Source organism: Betta splendens, chromosome 24 (genome assembly GCF_900634795.4).
Source record: "Betta splendens chromosome 24, fBetSpl5.4, whole genome shotgun sequence".
NCBI classification, from domain to species: Eukaryota; Metazoa; Chordata; class Actinopteri; order Anabantiformes; family Osphronemidae; genus Betta; species Betta splendens.
In genome coordinates, this window is record NC_040901.2 from 4,489,603 (window position 1) to 4,505,191 (window position 15,589).

At 46.4% G+C, this 15,589-nt stretch overlaps 1 protein-coding gene across 7 annotated transcripts in view; it reads left to right on the plus strand.

Annotated features, from left to right (window-relative positions):
• flrt2 (fibronectin leucine rich transmembrane protein 2) overlaps window positions 1–15,589 on the plus strand; it is a 104,439-nt gene that overhangs the window by 76,555 nt on the left and 12,295 nt on the right. The window contains exon 4 of one of the 7 annotated variants that reach the window (XR_005897303.2): window positions 5,184–5,347. The exons of the other annotated variants lie outside the window; for them this stretch is intronic. The gene's annotated coding sequence lies outside the window, so the exon portion shown is untranslated. Of the gene's footprint in view, window positions 1–5,183; window positions 5,348–15,589 lie in introns of those variants that run through there. 7 annotated transcript variants of the gene reach the window in all.

Consider the following 15,589-nt stretch of genomic DNA (forward strand, 5'->3'; position numbering starts at 1 on the left):
GTAGTCCTCCATTACTTTCTAGTTGAATTACATTTCAGATTGACAGGTCCTGTTCACTTATCTACCTCATTTGACAGATAGGGTTACTTCTCAGATTAATATCAGGTTTTGTTTATGATACCTTTACAGGAAATAGTGTTTAAACAGTTAAGCCCTTAAGTGGTTTTTAGCTTTGTTGTACATATTCTCATTTCGCTTTTCTGTGAAATATTTAAGCGAAAGATGCTCTTGTTTCTGTTTTAGCTTTTTGGTTTTGAGTAACCAGTTGATACAGTTCCTGGACAGTGACCAATACCAGTCTGAGTCAGCAGCCAGAAGCACAGACGCAACGTACAGATACTTCCTGAATTGACATCGTTGCAGTGGTGCGTCAGTGTTCTGTGGCCAGCCGCGAGCAGCCAGATGTGATGTCACCGTCATGTGCTCCGCGTTATGCTTTTCGAGTGACTATAAAGGTCAGCGTGAAATGTGATTTAATAGCGAAGTCACTTAAAACTTGATTTGAATCAGATTTCGTACCGCCTTCAGCACGGTGCTGAGGAGCTCTTCCATTCAGATCAGATTCAAGCCGCCGCTCTGAACAACCTTTATCCATATTCTCGCATCTTTTTCTCTGTCTTCAAGCTTTTCGTCACTCACTTCTGAACCCTCGCCCGCTGCAACATCTATATGACTCAGGTTGGATAAAGCTGCATAACCAATACGCCACACAGACACTGCGCAAATCCCTGGACCTGGTGCTCTTGCTCACCTGTAAGTTTGCTATTATTACACTGTCTCGCCCAAAATATCCGCCCCAGCATAATATCCTGAAATGAAATAATCCCTTCATATGGGAACAAAAGTAATCATTTTGTTTAGATGTGCTCTTTATTACCACCTGATCCATGATCCAGGCTGAGGCTTCGCTACCTGTTCTGCCTTCCGCCAGACTGGCTCGGCTCAAACCCAGGCTTCGACAGCTCTCAGCGCCGAACGCTGTTGTTCACATTCCTATCTCATCGAATATGTGTCTCTTTGCTTATATATGATTCATTTACCTGTCTCCCTAAATTGGTTTTTCCCATCCATGCGTCGCCTTTTGCGTCTTGTTTATCGTATGTCTCTGTGTTGACTGGACACTCTGCTCCTCTGGTACTCTACACCATTATTTCCCTACTTTGCATATCGCTTGCTGAGTTAGCTCACGTTGTCTGCTGCCTGCTGAGTGATACATTCCTCTGCATCTCCAAAAGCTTCGTAGTAATTGCTGGGTAATTGTTTGTCCGGTATTGCAGTGTTCAGAAGCCCCCGTCTCTCATTATGTCTGATGGAAAAAGCAGGGATCTCTGCCTAGTGGGGAAGGTTTTTGTCATGTGTGAAAAAAATCCAATTATTCAAATAACCTGAGATGTATTGAAACAAGAAGGAATAATATCCCTCCCAGGTGGCGTACAGTTTTCACTTTGTTTTGAAAAAATAAGCTTTCTTGACTGAACACAGCCTCTGGCAAGCATCCAGCTCAGCCACATTCCACTTTCACATGACCTTCTCAAAGACCTGGCCCGGAGCGAGAGCCACGCCGTCCGTCCCTGAACGCACCTCAGTTTGACTGGCCTAGATAATTCAAGGCCTGCTTATCTTTTTTTTATTCCTCTGCCTCCTCCTTCCCACTGTTTACAAGTCTGATTTAACTACAGAGATGCAATTGGCTTGTAAATTAAATTTATGTGCATTTACAGCTTTGTTTCACAAGGTCAGATACGCTTTCTCCCAGCCTTTACAAATGTACCATATTGTTAAGGTTGTGTCAGCTAGTTTTTGGTCTAGTCTGTAGCTGCTGATTTTGTGATCTGGCAACACCGAGTAGAATAAACTGAACTTTCAAAATAAATTAAAAGAAAACCCAAGTTACTTTCATGTACATGTATAACTGATTCCACCTATTTAAAGGTGACCAACTGCTGTTTGTCTCTATTTTGCATGATTGAAACTAAAGAGTTTATTACCTGGGGCAGAAAATCAGCGTTTTGAAAATGTCACATCTCCCAGATTATATGATTTAGCAAAAACCTTTTGAGTAGATTTGTAGAAAATGGCAAAAGATCAGTATTTGCAGCGCTTCATCTGTTCCCGTGCTCAGTTCCTTAAGGATTCTTCTCGGATGACAGGATAAGCCCGTGGAGCCTGCTTCTGAAACAGGAAATGGAATTGGCTTTTGCATGCGATGGTGTTTGTGTGTGTTCGCATTAAGGAGTCAGAGCGACAGAGCGACGCGGCACTTTTAATATTCCCAATAACGTTGGAGAGATGGGGCATCTGCTTGAGAATCCCACATCAAACGAGACGGTGTGTCAGCGGAGGGTTATGCATATATTTCCCTTGTTCTTCCCAACCGACGGGGGTACGAGGAGAACTGGTGATCGGGAGGAGATACTGTTTTAATCAAGGAGTAGGAGAAACGAAGCAGAAAAGATGACACACGTACAAATAGTCCAGGCAACTACACAGATAAGCAAATCAATTACACTATCAGGGTTTGGTTGTTCTGTGGTGGAGCAGGTGGGAGTGATGCCTCTTTCCTGCGGGGGCATCTGGAGGAGATCAGGGTCCAATCGGACACGGCAGCCCTGCTGAAACACGACTCGCGGATGAGTGGAGGCTTTTTAGATCCGCGTCTGTCTTCCCACATGTTGGTCTGCTGTTCTTTATTTGTCTGTCACCCAATAAAACACACACGGCGTTATCTGATACCCACACGCTGGGAGAGCAAACAAGGATCTGCTGCCCGCATCCTACTCATCCTTCCTTTATTAGAGCTATTCGCCGAAATGTTCCTCTTGTGAAAAACATGGAGCAACATATAAAGAAGGAAAGAAAGGATATGTGTTTTAGAAAAAACAAAAAAAAAGATGTCAGTGATATAAAATTCAAATCTTTTCGAGATAATGTCTTTTTTAAATTCACCTAAATGTCCATTTTCTCCAAGCTGAAGAAAGAACAGGAAGTAACAGAATAACACAGGTTTGGGTCCAGCCGAGGCTAAATTACCTGAAGAGAGCTTTTCGGATCCAGAGCCGCTGTTTTCGCACAGTCTGCACGGCTGTGGGTTGGACTCTGATTAGATTCACTCTGCCTTTCCACTTGTGGCTCAGACGAGGCCCTCCGTCCGCCTTTATCCAGTTACACTGCGTCTGGGCCCCCAGCACTCCGGGGAGCTCGCATTTGCTCCTCCGCCGGGAGGAACTAATGCATGTCACCGATTCCACCTGCAGTTAGAGCAAACAGAGCTGACCGCCACTCAGCTGGGCACTAATGCAGCAGAAAAAGAGGAGCGCTCGGAGCATTAGGGCTACATTACTATATAGACAGACCCAGGTCACTTAGCCGAGGGATTTATATAAACAGACATAGAAATGTAAAGACTTTCTCTGGCTGTTTCATGCTGCAGTTCCACTTCCATATTTCTCTCTAAAAGCTTTTCTGTTGCTTCAATAATTGCGGGACCAGACAATGCCGCCGTCGCTGTTGTCAATTGTGTTTATATTTTTGATTCGTGAACACGAAGCTGGGGCCAGAGCCGACACCTCTAACGTGGAGGCTTTCCCCTCGGTGTTCAGGCTCGGCCTGACGAATGCTTTCGGCGAGAAAGGGATTCAGCAGCGGTGCATTGTTTCCATCTCTGCAGCCAGACGAAGGCAAGGCCACGCGGCGCTGTCCTCTTCGAGAGCAGCGCCGCCGTCCCCGCACGGGTTTCAATTTCACCCCCCTCAGCACATCAGCGATGTGACTGCTTCCCGCTGCAATTTATTACAGGCAAATTGAGGGATTCCAAGGTGTGGGTCCGTTTGCGTTGGCCCTGGATGTGCCGGGTTGGTTACTGATTACTTCGCACGGCCATGAGGTCCCATCTGCATGTGTGAGAGGTGTAGTTGTTGTAACCAAGTCCTTAGTGCAGAGAATGAAGAATAGAAAAAAAATGTGTTTTTCGCCTTTTTCTGAGGGACGATGGCTGTGGTCCCATTAGTTGACCCCAGAGCTCCCAGGAGGCATATAGGCTTACCGGCGGCGAGGCATGAGAGCTTCAAAGCCCGGCACCAGTGCAGCTGATAGCTCGCGCTCGCCGCCATCATTACAGTGGATGCCTCACATCATCTATTTATAATCAATTTTCCATTCCGAAAAACATGTTGCATATCGGTCTCCCATATGGTGTGGAGGGGGAGACGGGGGGAGCAGAGGGGAGGACGGGGGGGAGACGCTTCGCATAAACGGACCCAGACGTGTTAAAGCAGCGGCGTTTAGCGAGACCGTTTCAGACGAGGCATAAAAGCACCCGGCACCGGGTCGTACTTCAGAACCGCCTCCTTTTAAATCAGCTAGTAAACTGTGTGAAGCCGCATCATTATTTGCTGCAAAAGGGGCCTCATTTACAAGCACAAGCATAAGCAGCAAGTCAGTGAGTAACTATTGTTGCCGCTTCTCCATCGACTCCGTATTTATTATCTGGGGACCTTTTTTTTTTTTTTTCGCTTGATTACTGCAGGTGTTGTTTTACACATTTTTGTGTGTTTAATAAAACACGACGCACTCGTGAGTGGAATTTGTTTTGCTTTTTGGTTAAAATGCCAGAGGAGCCACTCTGTCAAAGAAGAGTGGAAGAGTGTTGCTGAGACATGCACATCTTAGTTAATCGTGTGTGTGTATGTCTTTGAATGTGTGTGTGTGTGTGTGTGTGTGTGTGTGCCTGTGCGTGCGTGTGTGTGTGTGTGTGTCCGTGTGCGAGTGTGTGTATCGACTCCCTTCCTGAAGGGATGAGCCGCCGCTTTCTTAATGGAGGTGATGAACCCGTGTTGCAATGACATTCTTTCTACGTGTGAGTTTCTGCTTTTTGTCTCTGCTACACTGTCGTGGGAACGGAAAGGGAGTTTTTGCTTGGTCACATTACAGGGAAATATGAACACACACACACTCACACACGCTGGGGGTCAAGTGCTCTCCGCTTATTTCCCCGCATCCTGATACCTCTCACCTCTTCGGGGACGGTGTTCGCGGCCTCGTCGAGCCACTTTACACCCACCTTCCCTGCGGCGACGCTAATGAGCGAGGAACAGGGACCACTTTTAGAAGTGATGCAGGTTGAAGCAGATGAATGGTGAGACTGACCTTTCTCGCTAATCTCTCTCATTTTTCTGCTGTTTCAGTTCCACGTGACGCTGGTAGACTATGATGTCGTTCAAAGTGCCGGTGCTGCTCCAGGGTTGTAGCATTAAATGATCTGTGACATTTGCTTCCCATTATTCTGCTTCTTTCTTCACACAGTATGAATGTTTACATTTGGACATTTGGCTACATTTAAATTCTGAGTGTATACATTGTTTTCTAAAGCAATAATGAATTAGAAGTTATTCTTACGTTAGCGAGAAATTAAATACAATTATCTTCACATAAACTCTTACTGTATTTTTACTCTGCATAATTTAAATTAATACTTTTTTGAAAACTGCCCTCATTAAATCAACAACTTTGAAAAAGCATTTACAGCTAAAACAGCTGTACATACTAGTGAGACATATTATGTTTTAGTCAGAATGACAGTTTAAAATAAAGTAGTGAGAGAAATTGACTGGATGTTTCAGCTTAAGTTCAGCTACTGAATGAAGCCGGGGTGTCAGTTCAGACATAAACCCAGAAGAAAGTATCGTATGAAGTGTTAAGTGCTGAAAACATGTAAAGACAGAAATAAGCCGAGATCCTTGAAGGGAGGATGATGAATGAAAGACGTGAAAAGTATAGTGGGACTCGAGTGTGGTGAAACAGTCGTGTCACTCAGAAAAGATCAAGTGACATCTGTGGGAAGAGCTGACGACCTGACCGGGTTTGAATCATCAGCTGATCTGTGGTGAAATAAAGCAGAATGAAACGATGATGAAGCACAGAGTGATATAAGTTACACAAACGAGGGAAAATGTACCAAACATATTTGACTGATTGACAAGTGAAGTATCACAATGCAAAAAGAGCCTTGACTTCAAAAACTGAGAAAAATACAAATATAACTACAAATACAAAGGTTATCGGTTTCAAAATGAAATCAAAGTCCATCAAAGGTGTCAAACATGGATTTCTAAAAGCAGGTAACAGCTGGAAGGCAAGAAAAGTAAATGAACTAAAATTTTCCAGTATTATTTAATATAAGAATAATCACCTCCCCAAAACTGTTCAAGTCAGATCACTGCTTGAAATGAAAACCTTAGGTCAAAGATAGTAGGTTACGTTGGGAGGTCTGATGCAACTGCAACAACGGTAATAAAGACGATCGGTCTTCATAAAGCGGAGACTGTGTTGCATTTTCAGCCGCCTGTCACAGAGATGAGTTGAGTGCGAGCGAAAACGACTGAAATCAGCATGGACTCCATCTGCTAACACTCGGCACGACCGGACTTCCTGGACTGCGAGGCCTCCCACGCTCTGTCTGTGCTCTACAATTAGGTGATTGGTTGATGAGTGGCTGCGCCGAGTTGGAAGGTCCTTGGCGAGAGGCCTCGGGCACCACTGGAAGTCTCGGAGTGCGGAGTCATTAGGAATCCCTCATTCTCGCCGCGCCGTGTAAATGGTGCAGTGGCCTCCGTCTGAACGAGCCCCGAGGAAGGATCACCTCCGTTCGGCCTGAAATTGGATCGTGCACAGGGGAGGGAGAGGGGGGGAGGGAGGGGGGGACTTATGTGTTACTGCGTATTGACTCAGCCTCGTGGATCCATAGCGGTTTCAGAGGAGAATAAAGTTTGGGGAGGTTTTCCCATAAGTACCAGTGGCTTTAAGGGAGTGACGAGCTGCTCTCATTTGTTACAAAGTCAAAGTAAGTGGACTTGGATTGGAAATGTACTTAAACTCGCATCAGTTGTTTGTTTGTGTGTTTGTTCGCCGACTACTACTGAAACTATGTTTATCATGGAGAACGTGCGAACGTACGAATGTGTTGGCCATTAAACAGACTAATGAGCTGGGCGATTAAGTCACGTGGAGGAGGAGAATACAAGATGGAGTGCGTTTGCGCTAGAGGTTATTAATGGATTTCTTAAGAAAACAACAGAACCTGCAGGAGTAAAAAAAAAAAAAAAGAAAACAAATGTACGAGGCGCATTTGGACACTGTGTCTTTGTGCAGCGAGCGCTAGCTAGGCGCTAGGCACGCGGGGCCTTTAGCTAGCGCTAGTGAGGAAGCACAAAAGAAAAACAGGCAAAGAGAGGACAGATGGAGACGAACGGCCGTAGCCACTTGTAATTAAGTTGGGCTAAAAGGCCTTTTCATTTAGCCGGGTCTCGTGGAGTGATCAGCGGAGGAGATGAGGGCCCGACACCGCATTGTGTTTACTCCACATTGAGCCGAGGAAGTGACAGATCTGTCCTCTGCTCCCGCTTTCACCCCTATTACTCCTATCAGCTATTACCATCAGGGATCCCACACTTTACGTTTCATCAGCGTCTTCGCCTCCTGTGCTCGGGCCTCTCTCACCGCTACACACCACGCATCCGCCTGAACCAGAACCAGCGCTCGACTCCCGCTGACCCAGCGGACCAAGTACCTCCTGACTCGCAGCCCTTTTCCATCATTAAGCTCATTATTTAGTTTGAGTTTTGTTTTTTGTAACTCGACTGTTTCAGTCCTACTTCGCTCTGCTCATTAACCTTCCTCCCAGCGGCTGTAAAACCCTCGTCCATGAGACCGGACCGTCGGCGGCGGCCGACGTTAGAGACAAGCTGGTGAACGAGAAGGACCAAAATCTGTTTGGACCTTTTTTTTACCACATAAAATACTGTAACTTCACAGCTTGTTATATGGAACATGATAAGAAAATGAGCAAATGTTTTGAGTTTAATAGACATAGATACAATAACAATACAATTATGAACTATGACACGCGATATTAGTATCTGTCTTATGACGCTCTCTCACTCTCTCTCCTGTCCTGGATTTTTAGTTTTGCACAACCACGCTAGCAGTGTGTGTGTGTGTGTGTGTGTGTGTGTGTGTGTGTGTGTGTGTGTGCGTGCGTGCGTGCGTGCGTGCGTGCGTGCGTGCGTGTGCGTTTTCCAGCCTGCGGGACTAGTTTATTTGCTCGTCTGTTTGTCGCAGATCCTTTTGCCTGTTTGCCTTCCTGTGTGCTTCCCGCGACGGTCAGTGGTGTGCAGATCTGCGAGGCCGCCCGCGAGTTTATTGGAATCTCTGATGTTTGCATTTCTGTCCGTCTCCAATACGCGTCTCTGTTGATGTTACAGTGTGTGTCTGCGCGAGTGTGTGTGTGTGTGTGTGTGTGTGTGTGTGTGTGTGTGTGTGTGTGTGTGTACATCAGGAATAAAGCGGCCCATTGATAAGAACAAGTTCTTCTTGTTAACGTATCAGTAGAGCTGGACTGTGGCCAACTCTGAAGTCCCAGGGGCGTATTTCTACACAACCCCTGCTATGACACGGCAGTTACTATTCTGCAACTCGGGACACAGACACACACACACACACACACACACACACACACACACACACACACACACACACACACACACACACACACACACACACACACACACGGGGCTAGATAGCCCAGGAGCCCAACATGTGTTAACACTCTCTTTCCCAGAGATACATTGCCGAGGACATTGAGCAATGTTTCGTCTCACATCGCTGTATCGGGCGCCTGCTCTGCAGTCGCCTAAACTGCTTCCATGTGCAGCGTCCACATTCCGACTGCCCTTCTGAGGCATTTCAAGACTCTTCCCCAAAGACACTCAACACCCAGGGGAAAGCAGATAGTCATGAGAAATACCTGCTAGCTCCCAACCGTCTTAAATAACACGAGGGGGGATTTTTGCCATTCCTTTATTCGCCGCGCATGTGCCAGCTACAGTGGGATTGTTTTCCTGTATGAAGCTATTTTTACGACACGGCCGCCGTAATCACAACCTCATTTTTCCGGACGAAGGTCAGCAGGAGAACAAAGAGGTTCACTATGCCGGTATGCTGCTGAATACGAACCTGGGAGCCCCAGCGTTCCGCCGGCTGCGCTTCCACTTTCTCGTCTCATTTCTCCGACTATTTAGGATTTTCCCGAGACTCAATCACAGGCCACGTGTGCAGAACCACAAAGTTAATCATGGGTTAATTAAGTGGCGGGGTGTGATGGATGCTCACATCCAGCGCATGCTGGGCGGAGACCTACAGGAGCATCCAGATTATGTTTAATAAAAGCAGCTATTCATCAGCGAGGCCGCTGCACCTGACGACCCACCGTGTCGTTAGCATCTGCTTTTATACGTGGGGGAGCGCGAGGAGATGAACGTGACCCCGGTGACAGGGGGTTAAAGTCGTCGTCCTCATTTGAAGTGCAATCACATAGAACATTTTGCATGATCCCATTTACGGAGTTGCCCCCACAACATCCTGTAAGATGCATTGTGGAAATTCAAGAAGAAAAAAGAACGAGCGTGCCTTTAAAAACGAGCAGGGGACTTTTTCTCTTCCACATGGCTTTGATACAGATCGTAGCGGCGTCGCCGCCAAAGCGTGCTTTCCATTATAGCGATTGTTTAAAAGCTTTACCTCCTAAAGTTAATGTAAAGTGACAAATCCAAAAGTGTCCAGACAACGAAGGAGGTAAGTCAATGAAATTGTCCCCATGGGCAAACCACATAATATTCATATTAAATCTGAGAGATCTACCACTTGGATCTCAACCATGCAATCAGGGGCTCTGCCAAGTAAGTGAATACACCCTGATCAGCTGCATGATAAGAGGGGACCAACAGGGGAAGGCTGAGCTCTCGTTAGCTACCAGACATCCACACTGCTGAATAACAGCTCATAGAAACGGCTGCCTTGTCGCAAAGCTCTCATCTGTCAGAGGAGTAAAGTCGTTTCATAAGTGGAACTACTGTCAGTCAAGTCATCAGCTTCTTTAATGACATTTTATTACTTTTAGATGGCTTCTATCTATATTTTTGTCAGTGTTGAGTAAAGTGGTGACCTTCAACAAAGTGAATGACAAAAAAATCACCTTCAGATGTCTGCTTCCTGTATTATAAGGATCATCTATTGGTGCTAATATGAAAAGCTAAGATGCATATAGTGAACTGAAAGCTGCCTTTTTAGTCATATCAGACATAAGACATAAATGATGTGTAATAAATTCATCCAAGGTTGGTCATCACTTAACAAATGGGTCGTGATTGGTTCAGGATATAGCTTGACTGCTGGAAACCAAGTCTTCATCAAAAGTCCTAATATATTTTTCATGGATGTTTTCAGTCCTGATTTGCAAAGATAAAAGCCCCCCCGTCTGCTTTCTCTCTCTGCTTCAGCCACGCGTGCTGCGCTGACATGACAACCTGATCGGGCTCGAAGGCAGGACACAGTCGTTAACGTCGCTCAGGTCACTGTTTATCCCAGCGTTGCATTTTACCTTTGAGGGGATTAGTGCCAAAAGCATCTTCGCACGACCCCGTTATTCTGGGCAGTGGCCGTTAAATAACTGATAAGGACCAAAGTTATGATGTATTCATATTAATTCCAGGCGGCATCAGGGGCAGGTGTGCCGGTTTGTTCCCACCTGGCACGACAGCGCAATTAATCTGCTTTGTGCCATGTTAAGAGCAGAGAGCGGCGCGTGGAAGGAGACAAATGACAAACCAAAAGGGGAAGTCATGAATATTACAGCGAGCCGAACCCAACGGCTTCACACACACCTCCCTCTATCTGTATCTGCGTCGTGTTGACCAGTGTACGAGCAGCTCCCAGAATAGAACGCCAATAAGGATGGGTGATGCTAGCATGCGCCGCGCAGGGCAGAGTGGGGGGGATATTAGCCATATGTGGCTCGTTTGCGACAGCATGCTTCAATTAATCCGTGCGGGGTGGCGGGCGCCGGCGTCGGGCCCCGTGCCACCTGACGACAGAGGCCGAGGGGTGAGGCGTGAAAGCAGATGCCACCGAATCGATGCGTCTTGCATTATTGCTTACACCAAACTCATCCACTGCACTTTCCTCCCCTCTCTCTCTCTCCCTCTCTCTCTCTCTCTCTCTCTCTCTCGCTTCGGGCCTCGGAGCCTCTTTGTTCTCCCCTTTCACGGGGCGTAAGGATGAGGCCAATAAAGCCTGAACAAGGCTCTCCGCCGCATCGCGAGGCTCCCGGAGCACCCGGGGAGATGCGGTGATTTTCATGGGAGGCGTCCACCTAGAGGCGCCCTCGGGATGTTTGCTGAGGATGGTCTGGAAGCGGGGCGGCACGCTGCAGCTATAAGAGCAAGCAAGAAAGGGGTGGGGGCAAAAACCACAGTGACCAGATGGGACCACAGATTGTTTTAAAGGGGCTACTGCCTCAGCAAAACCATATGGGGCAAAAATGCTATTTAGCAAAATTTCATTTATGTCTTTGACGGCATGGTGAGCAGCATTGGAGGATCCTGTAAACAAAAGATAAAGTACTAATAGCGTCAACATGTGAGGAAAGTAAAGAAAAATAAAAAAGATCCACTCGCCTGATTTGCATCTGTGTGTGTTGCAGGAGTGTTATTTCAACTTCTGAGCAATATTCCAAAATAAGATCAAATGAACACATCAGGCTCTAATTCCACGAAGCATTGAGTTACAGCGCGGCTCGCCAAAGCTAATACTGCGCTTGTTGGGAGAATAAATAAGCAGAAAAGATGTTGATGTTGATGAATAAGCCGGGGGGGAAGAAATTTTAAGACTCAATGATGAGAATATCAAATTACGACACTTGATTGGAGAAGACACGGAGCAGCGTCAGCGTAGCGCAGGATTAAACGCCGTCGCTTAGCGTCTGACAGCGTAATTATATTTTTAGCTGCGCGTTTTATACGCGCTTTCACCTGGCGTCTGATGTAATCTGGATTTATCCAAACTCCCGCCTCGTGCATCGGGGGGATTGTTCACGTCGCGAAATACAAGAGTGGGAGGTGATGGTGGTGATGAGAGGGGAGGAGAGGGGGGGTGGGGGGGTAGATAATACATCCCATTCAAACAGCCACTACAATGTATGCTTTCAAACGCACTGCATGTCTCCGCGCTTCCCAGGCAATTAAAACTTTCTGCGGGGAATAAAGATTGGCGTCGCTGTTTCATCTGACGGCGGAGACACAGAAGGAGAGTTCAAATGAAGAGGAACCTCCACGTCTCATCCCTAGAGTGGGTGTGTGTGTTGGATTATGGAGCAGGCTTCATTAAGTCGTAATAATAATAATAATAATCTGAAATTCCTTTTAAGTTTATTAATGTTTAAGCAAACAAGTGTCCGTTAATATCGGCCTATACGAAACCACATGTGCGCTGATCTCTAATTAAAATATAGAAATTAATAAGCGTCTGAGGTCGTGTGAGTGTAAATTGTTGTGAGACATTCTCCACCCAGCACTAATTTGAAATGGTGCAATAATAAATCAGCTGCAGGGACAAGCTGTCAGAGAAGAAAAAAGGTCCACGGGGCCGTGATGTTTTGGTGTTTCAGGGCTTACTTAATTAGTTGGAGGGGAAAGCCGAGGATAAACACAGATTGCCTTTAAACAGCTGTCCGCAGCTGGAAGGTCTTGATCGGATCAAGGTGCTCGTCGGCCACGCGGAGCAGCTCGGACGCGCCGCGGCTCTGGGCGCTTTTCGATCGGCGCCATTTTCTTCTTGGACTCAGCGCTTCGTCATTTCGCCGAGTGGATGTTTGCCTTCACCTGCGTATTTTAGCTTTGAAGCGCGGGGTCTCGTGAGGAATTCTGCGAATTAATGAATGGCTACAGTATAGTGAAGAAAGAAAAAAAGAAAGCAAAGGAGAAAATAGAAAATAGCGACGTGATATTAAGCCGTTGAACAGTAAAAAATATATACATGCTTTTTACACACTGATGAAAGGTTCAGAGTTTTACTTGCATTAATTCAAAAGACACATTTCTCTTCATCTTTCTCACATTTTAGTTAATCTTTTTTTGCATTCTTCTCAGAATTCGTCCAGTAATAGTAGCCTGACCTTTGTGAGATATCGGGACCACTGTTGTTTCTCCCCCGCTTGAAGCTGTCCGAGAGTCTGACAGGAAACATTAATCCTGTCCATGTACGGACTGGCTGCTCTCATACCAGCCCTGTGTCATTCCCTGTAGTCATGGTGGATCCACTGTGATGAGCACTGAATCAGGGCCTGGATATCGTTCAACCGCTGCTTCGGTGACTCACGGATCTACAGTATTTATGCCGTTTAGCCCGGGAGGCAGGAGCAGCCCTGAGCCCCCGTCCACCCACCCAGAAGACTTCCTCTTTGCTCAAGTCAGGAGGGGAAATTTAGCCCAGATGTGACTTCAAACGAAAGCAAAGCTGCAGGGATTGGAGGTGGGATCAGGCCCATCTTTCGCGTGACCCCGAGACCTGCTCCTTCCTGGCATCTGTCTATTTTTCTCCTCCTCTGTTCTTTCTCTGTTGATCTGTTGTAAGTTGTTCTCATGGGTCCCCTTTTAGAGGTTTTTTTCTGTTTTTAAGAAGTGCGTTCAGCGGCACCGGGCCCGTCGTTGTGCATGAAGGAAATCCTGCACAGCAGCAAATGTTCACCAAATATGGTGCAAGGCAGGGATTTGTGCACGCACACGCTTTGTACTGTACCTGCTAAGAAAACACACTCCAAGTACTTTTTCAGACTTGTACCATTTCTCATGAATACCTGACCAAATGTAGACATGCCGACAGCCTTCAGCGGCAGCTGCAGTGAAAACGGCGGGCCGTAAATATTAGCAGCAATGAAACAAATGGGTCTGGACATAAAGAAGCAAACTGAAAATTGAGGGGTCCTCAGAGTCTAGAAAATGTTCAGGGCCTTTGTTCTCGAAACAATCAGGCGTGGCAGGACCGCTCTCTAGCCACTGCTGCCTCGGTCTCTACAGTCATTATAGCTCAGGAGCAGAGAACAAAGATCGATTTGCAAGAAACATCAGGAAATTGCTTATACAACAAATGACATGAACTTTACTTAAGCCCAGTTTGAGCCTCCAATGCAAATGTACAGCACAAATATATTGTGACATTGATGGTGTCACATGAAAATATTAACTCAACTTCCATGAGGTAGTTACTGTAACTCCAATAATCCTTTTTATTTTGAAAAAACATTGTGCAACGTCAGCAAGGTAACTGTGACTGTGTCACTGGATTAAGAGTGAGTCCCAGGAAATCACAAGCATCTCGTGGATTAACTTCTGGAAACCAAGAACACATGTCAACACAGTTTTTGTTTTCTTTGTCTAATCAGTAGTGATTGAGCTGCCGCTCAGACACACAATACAAGGACATGGGAGTTTCTTGAGACACAGCAGCAGAGCTGTGCTGTAGTTGTGTAGCTTTGGACGCTGACTCATGGCCGCCGGCCTCCGTCTTCCTATGAGTCAACCTCAACGTGACCTCTGAGGTTCTCAGACGACGGTTAACTCTCAGACTTGAATGTAGCAAATGGTGACAAACAAGAGGCTCGTAATGAGATATAATAAATTGTATGGGAGACACTAAGCACAACAGGCTCATCGTGCTACATAAAGTCACATCTTTCAAGGGTGAATTGCCTTGTGAAGCGAGAGCAGCACATCAGCACTAAATGGCAACGACACATGCCAACTAATACACTTTGTTAAACATTTGTCGGACGCGTTGGACGTCAGGAGGACGAGGGCGACACGGCAGCAGCGTGTCATCAGCACCAGCGATCCTCAGCTCTTACTTCAGTCAAACCTTTTTGTTTTTTCCGCCTCACCCTCCCTCCCTCCCTCCCTCGTCTCCACTCCACTCACTCTGCTTCTCTCTCCCTCAGCAGAACTACAGGGGCTTACTTGTTGTCAAGTCAGTGTTTTTACAGCCTGGCATTAGCACAGGGCAGCATTCAGTCAGGACCCTGCATTCACTCTGCCTCCCCTATAATTCACATGCTCGTGTGGGAGCGCGCTGCCTTCACTGCCGCTCGTCAAATGACCCTGATTAAACGTCGCCCGCCTTCGACAGCTCGACAAACTATTTTAATTCCGACATAAAAGCAACGTGCTATCTAGTATAAAAACCACGTGGAGGTAAATGTTGTTTACGTTCGCCGCGCCGCCCAATTAAAGGACTACGTTGATACCACATCCTCTGCTGAAGCATTTCGTGCTTGTTGTGCGAACACTGCATGTGCTGCATATTGCATTTTCGGTGTCTGTCAGTTCTGATATGTTTTCACGGTGCAGAGCAATGAGAAAAAAAAAGAAAATCCAGAAATACAGGAAAAGAAAAGTTTGGCCTAGCGGGGCTCGGGAGTTGGTGCAATCCTCCGACTCCCTCGCCTCCTTCGCAGTTCACTCCTTGAGAAAAACATACGTGTGCTGTTGGCTCGCTGTGAGAAAGCTTTGCTCCCTTTCGCGAGCCCTGCTGCGGCGTTCGACGAGCGCGGATTCATAATCAACAGGGGTAAACATAATTACACCGCCTTGAAAATTATGGAATGTCTTGATACATAATCAACATAATCAGCATATTTTTCCTTTAAGCCACTAAATCGTTGAGCGATGGGCCTGATTACATCCCAGCTTTGCACTGCAAACGTGAT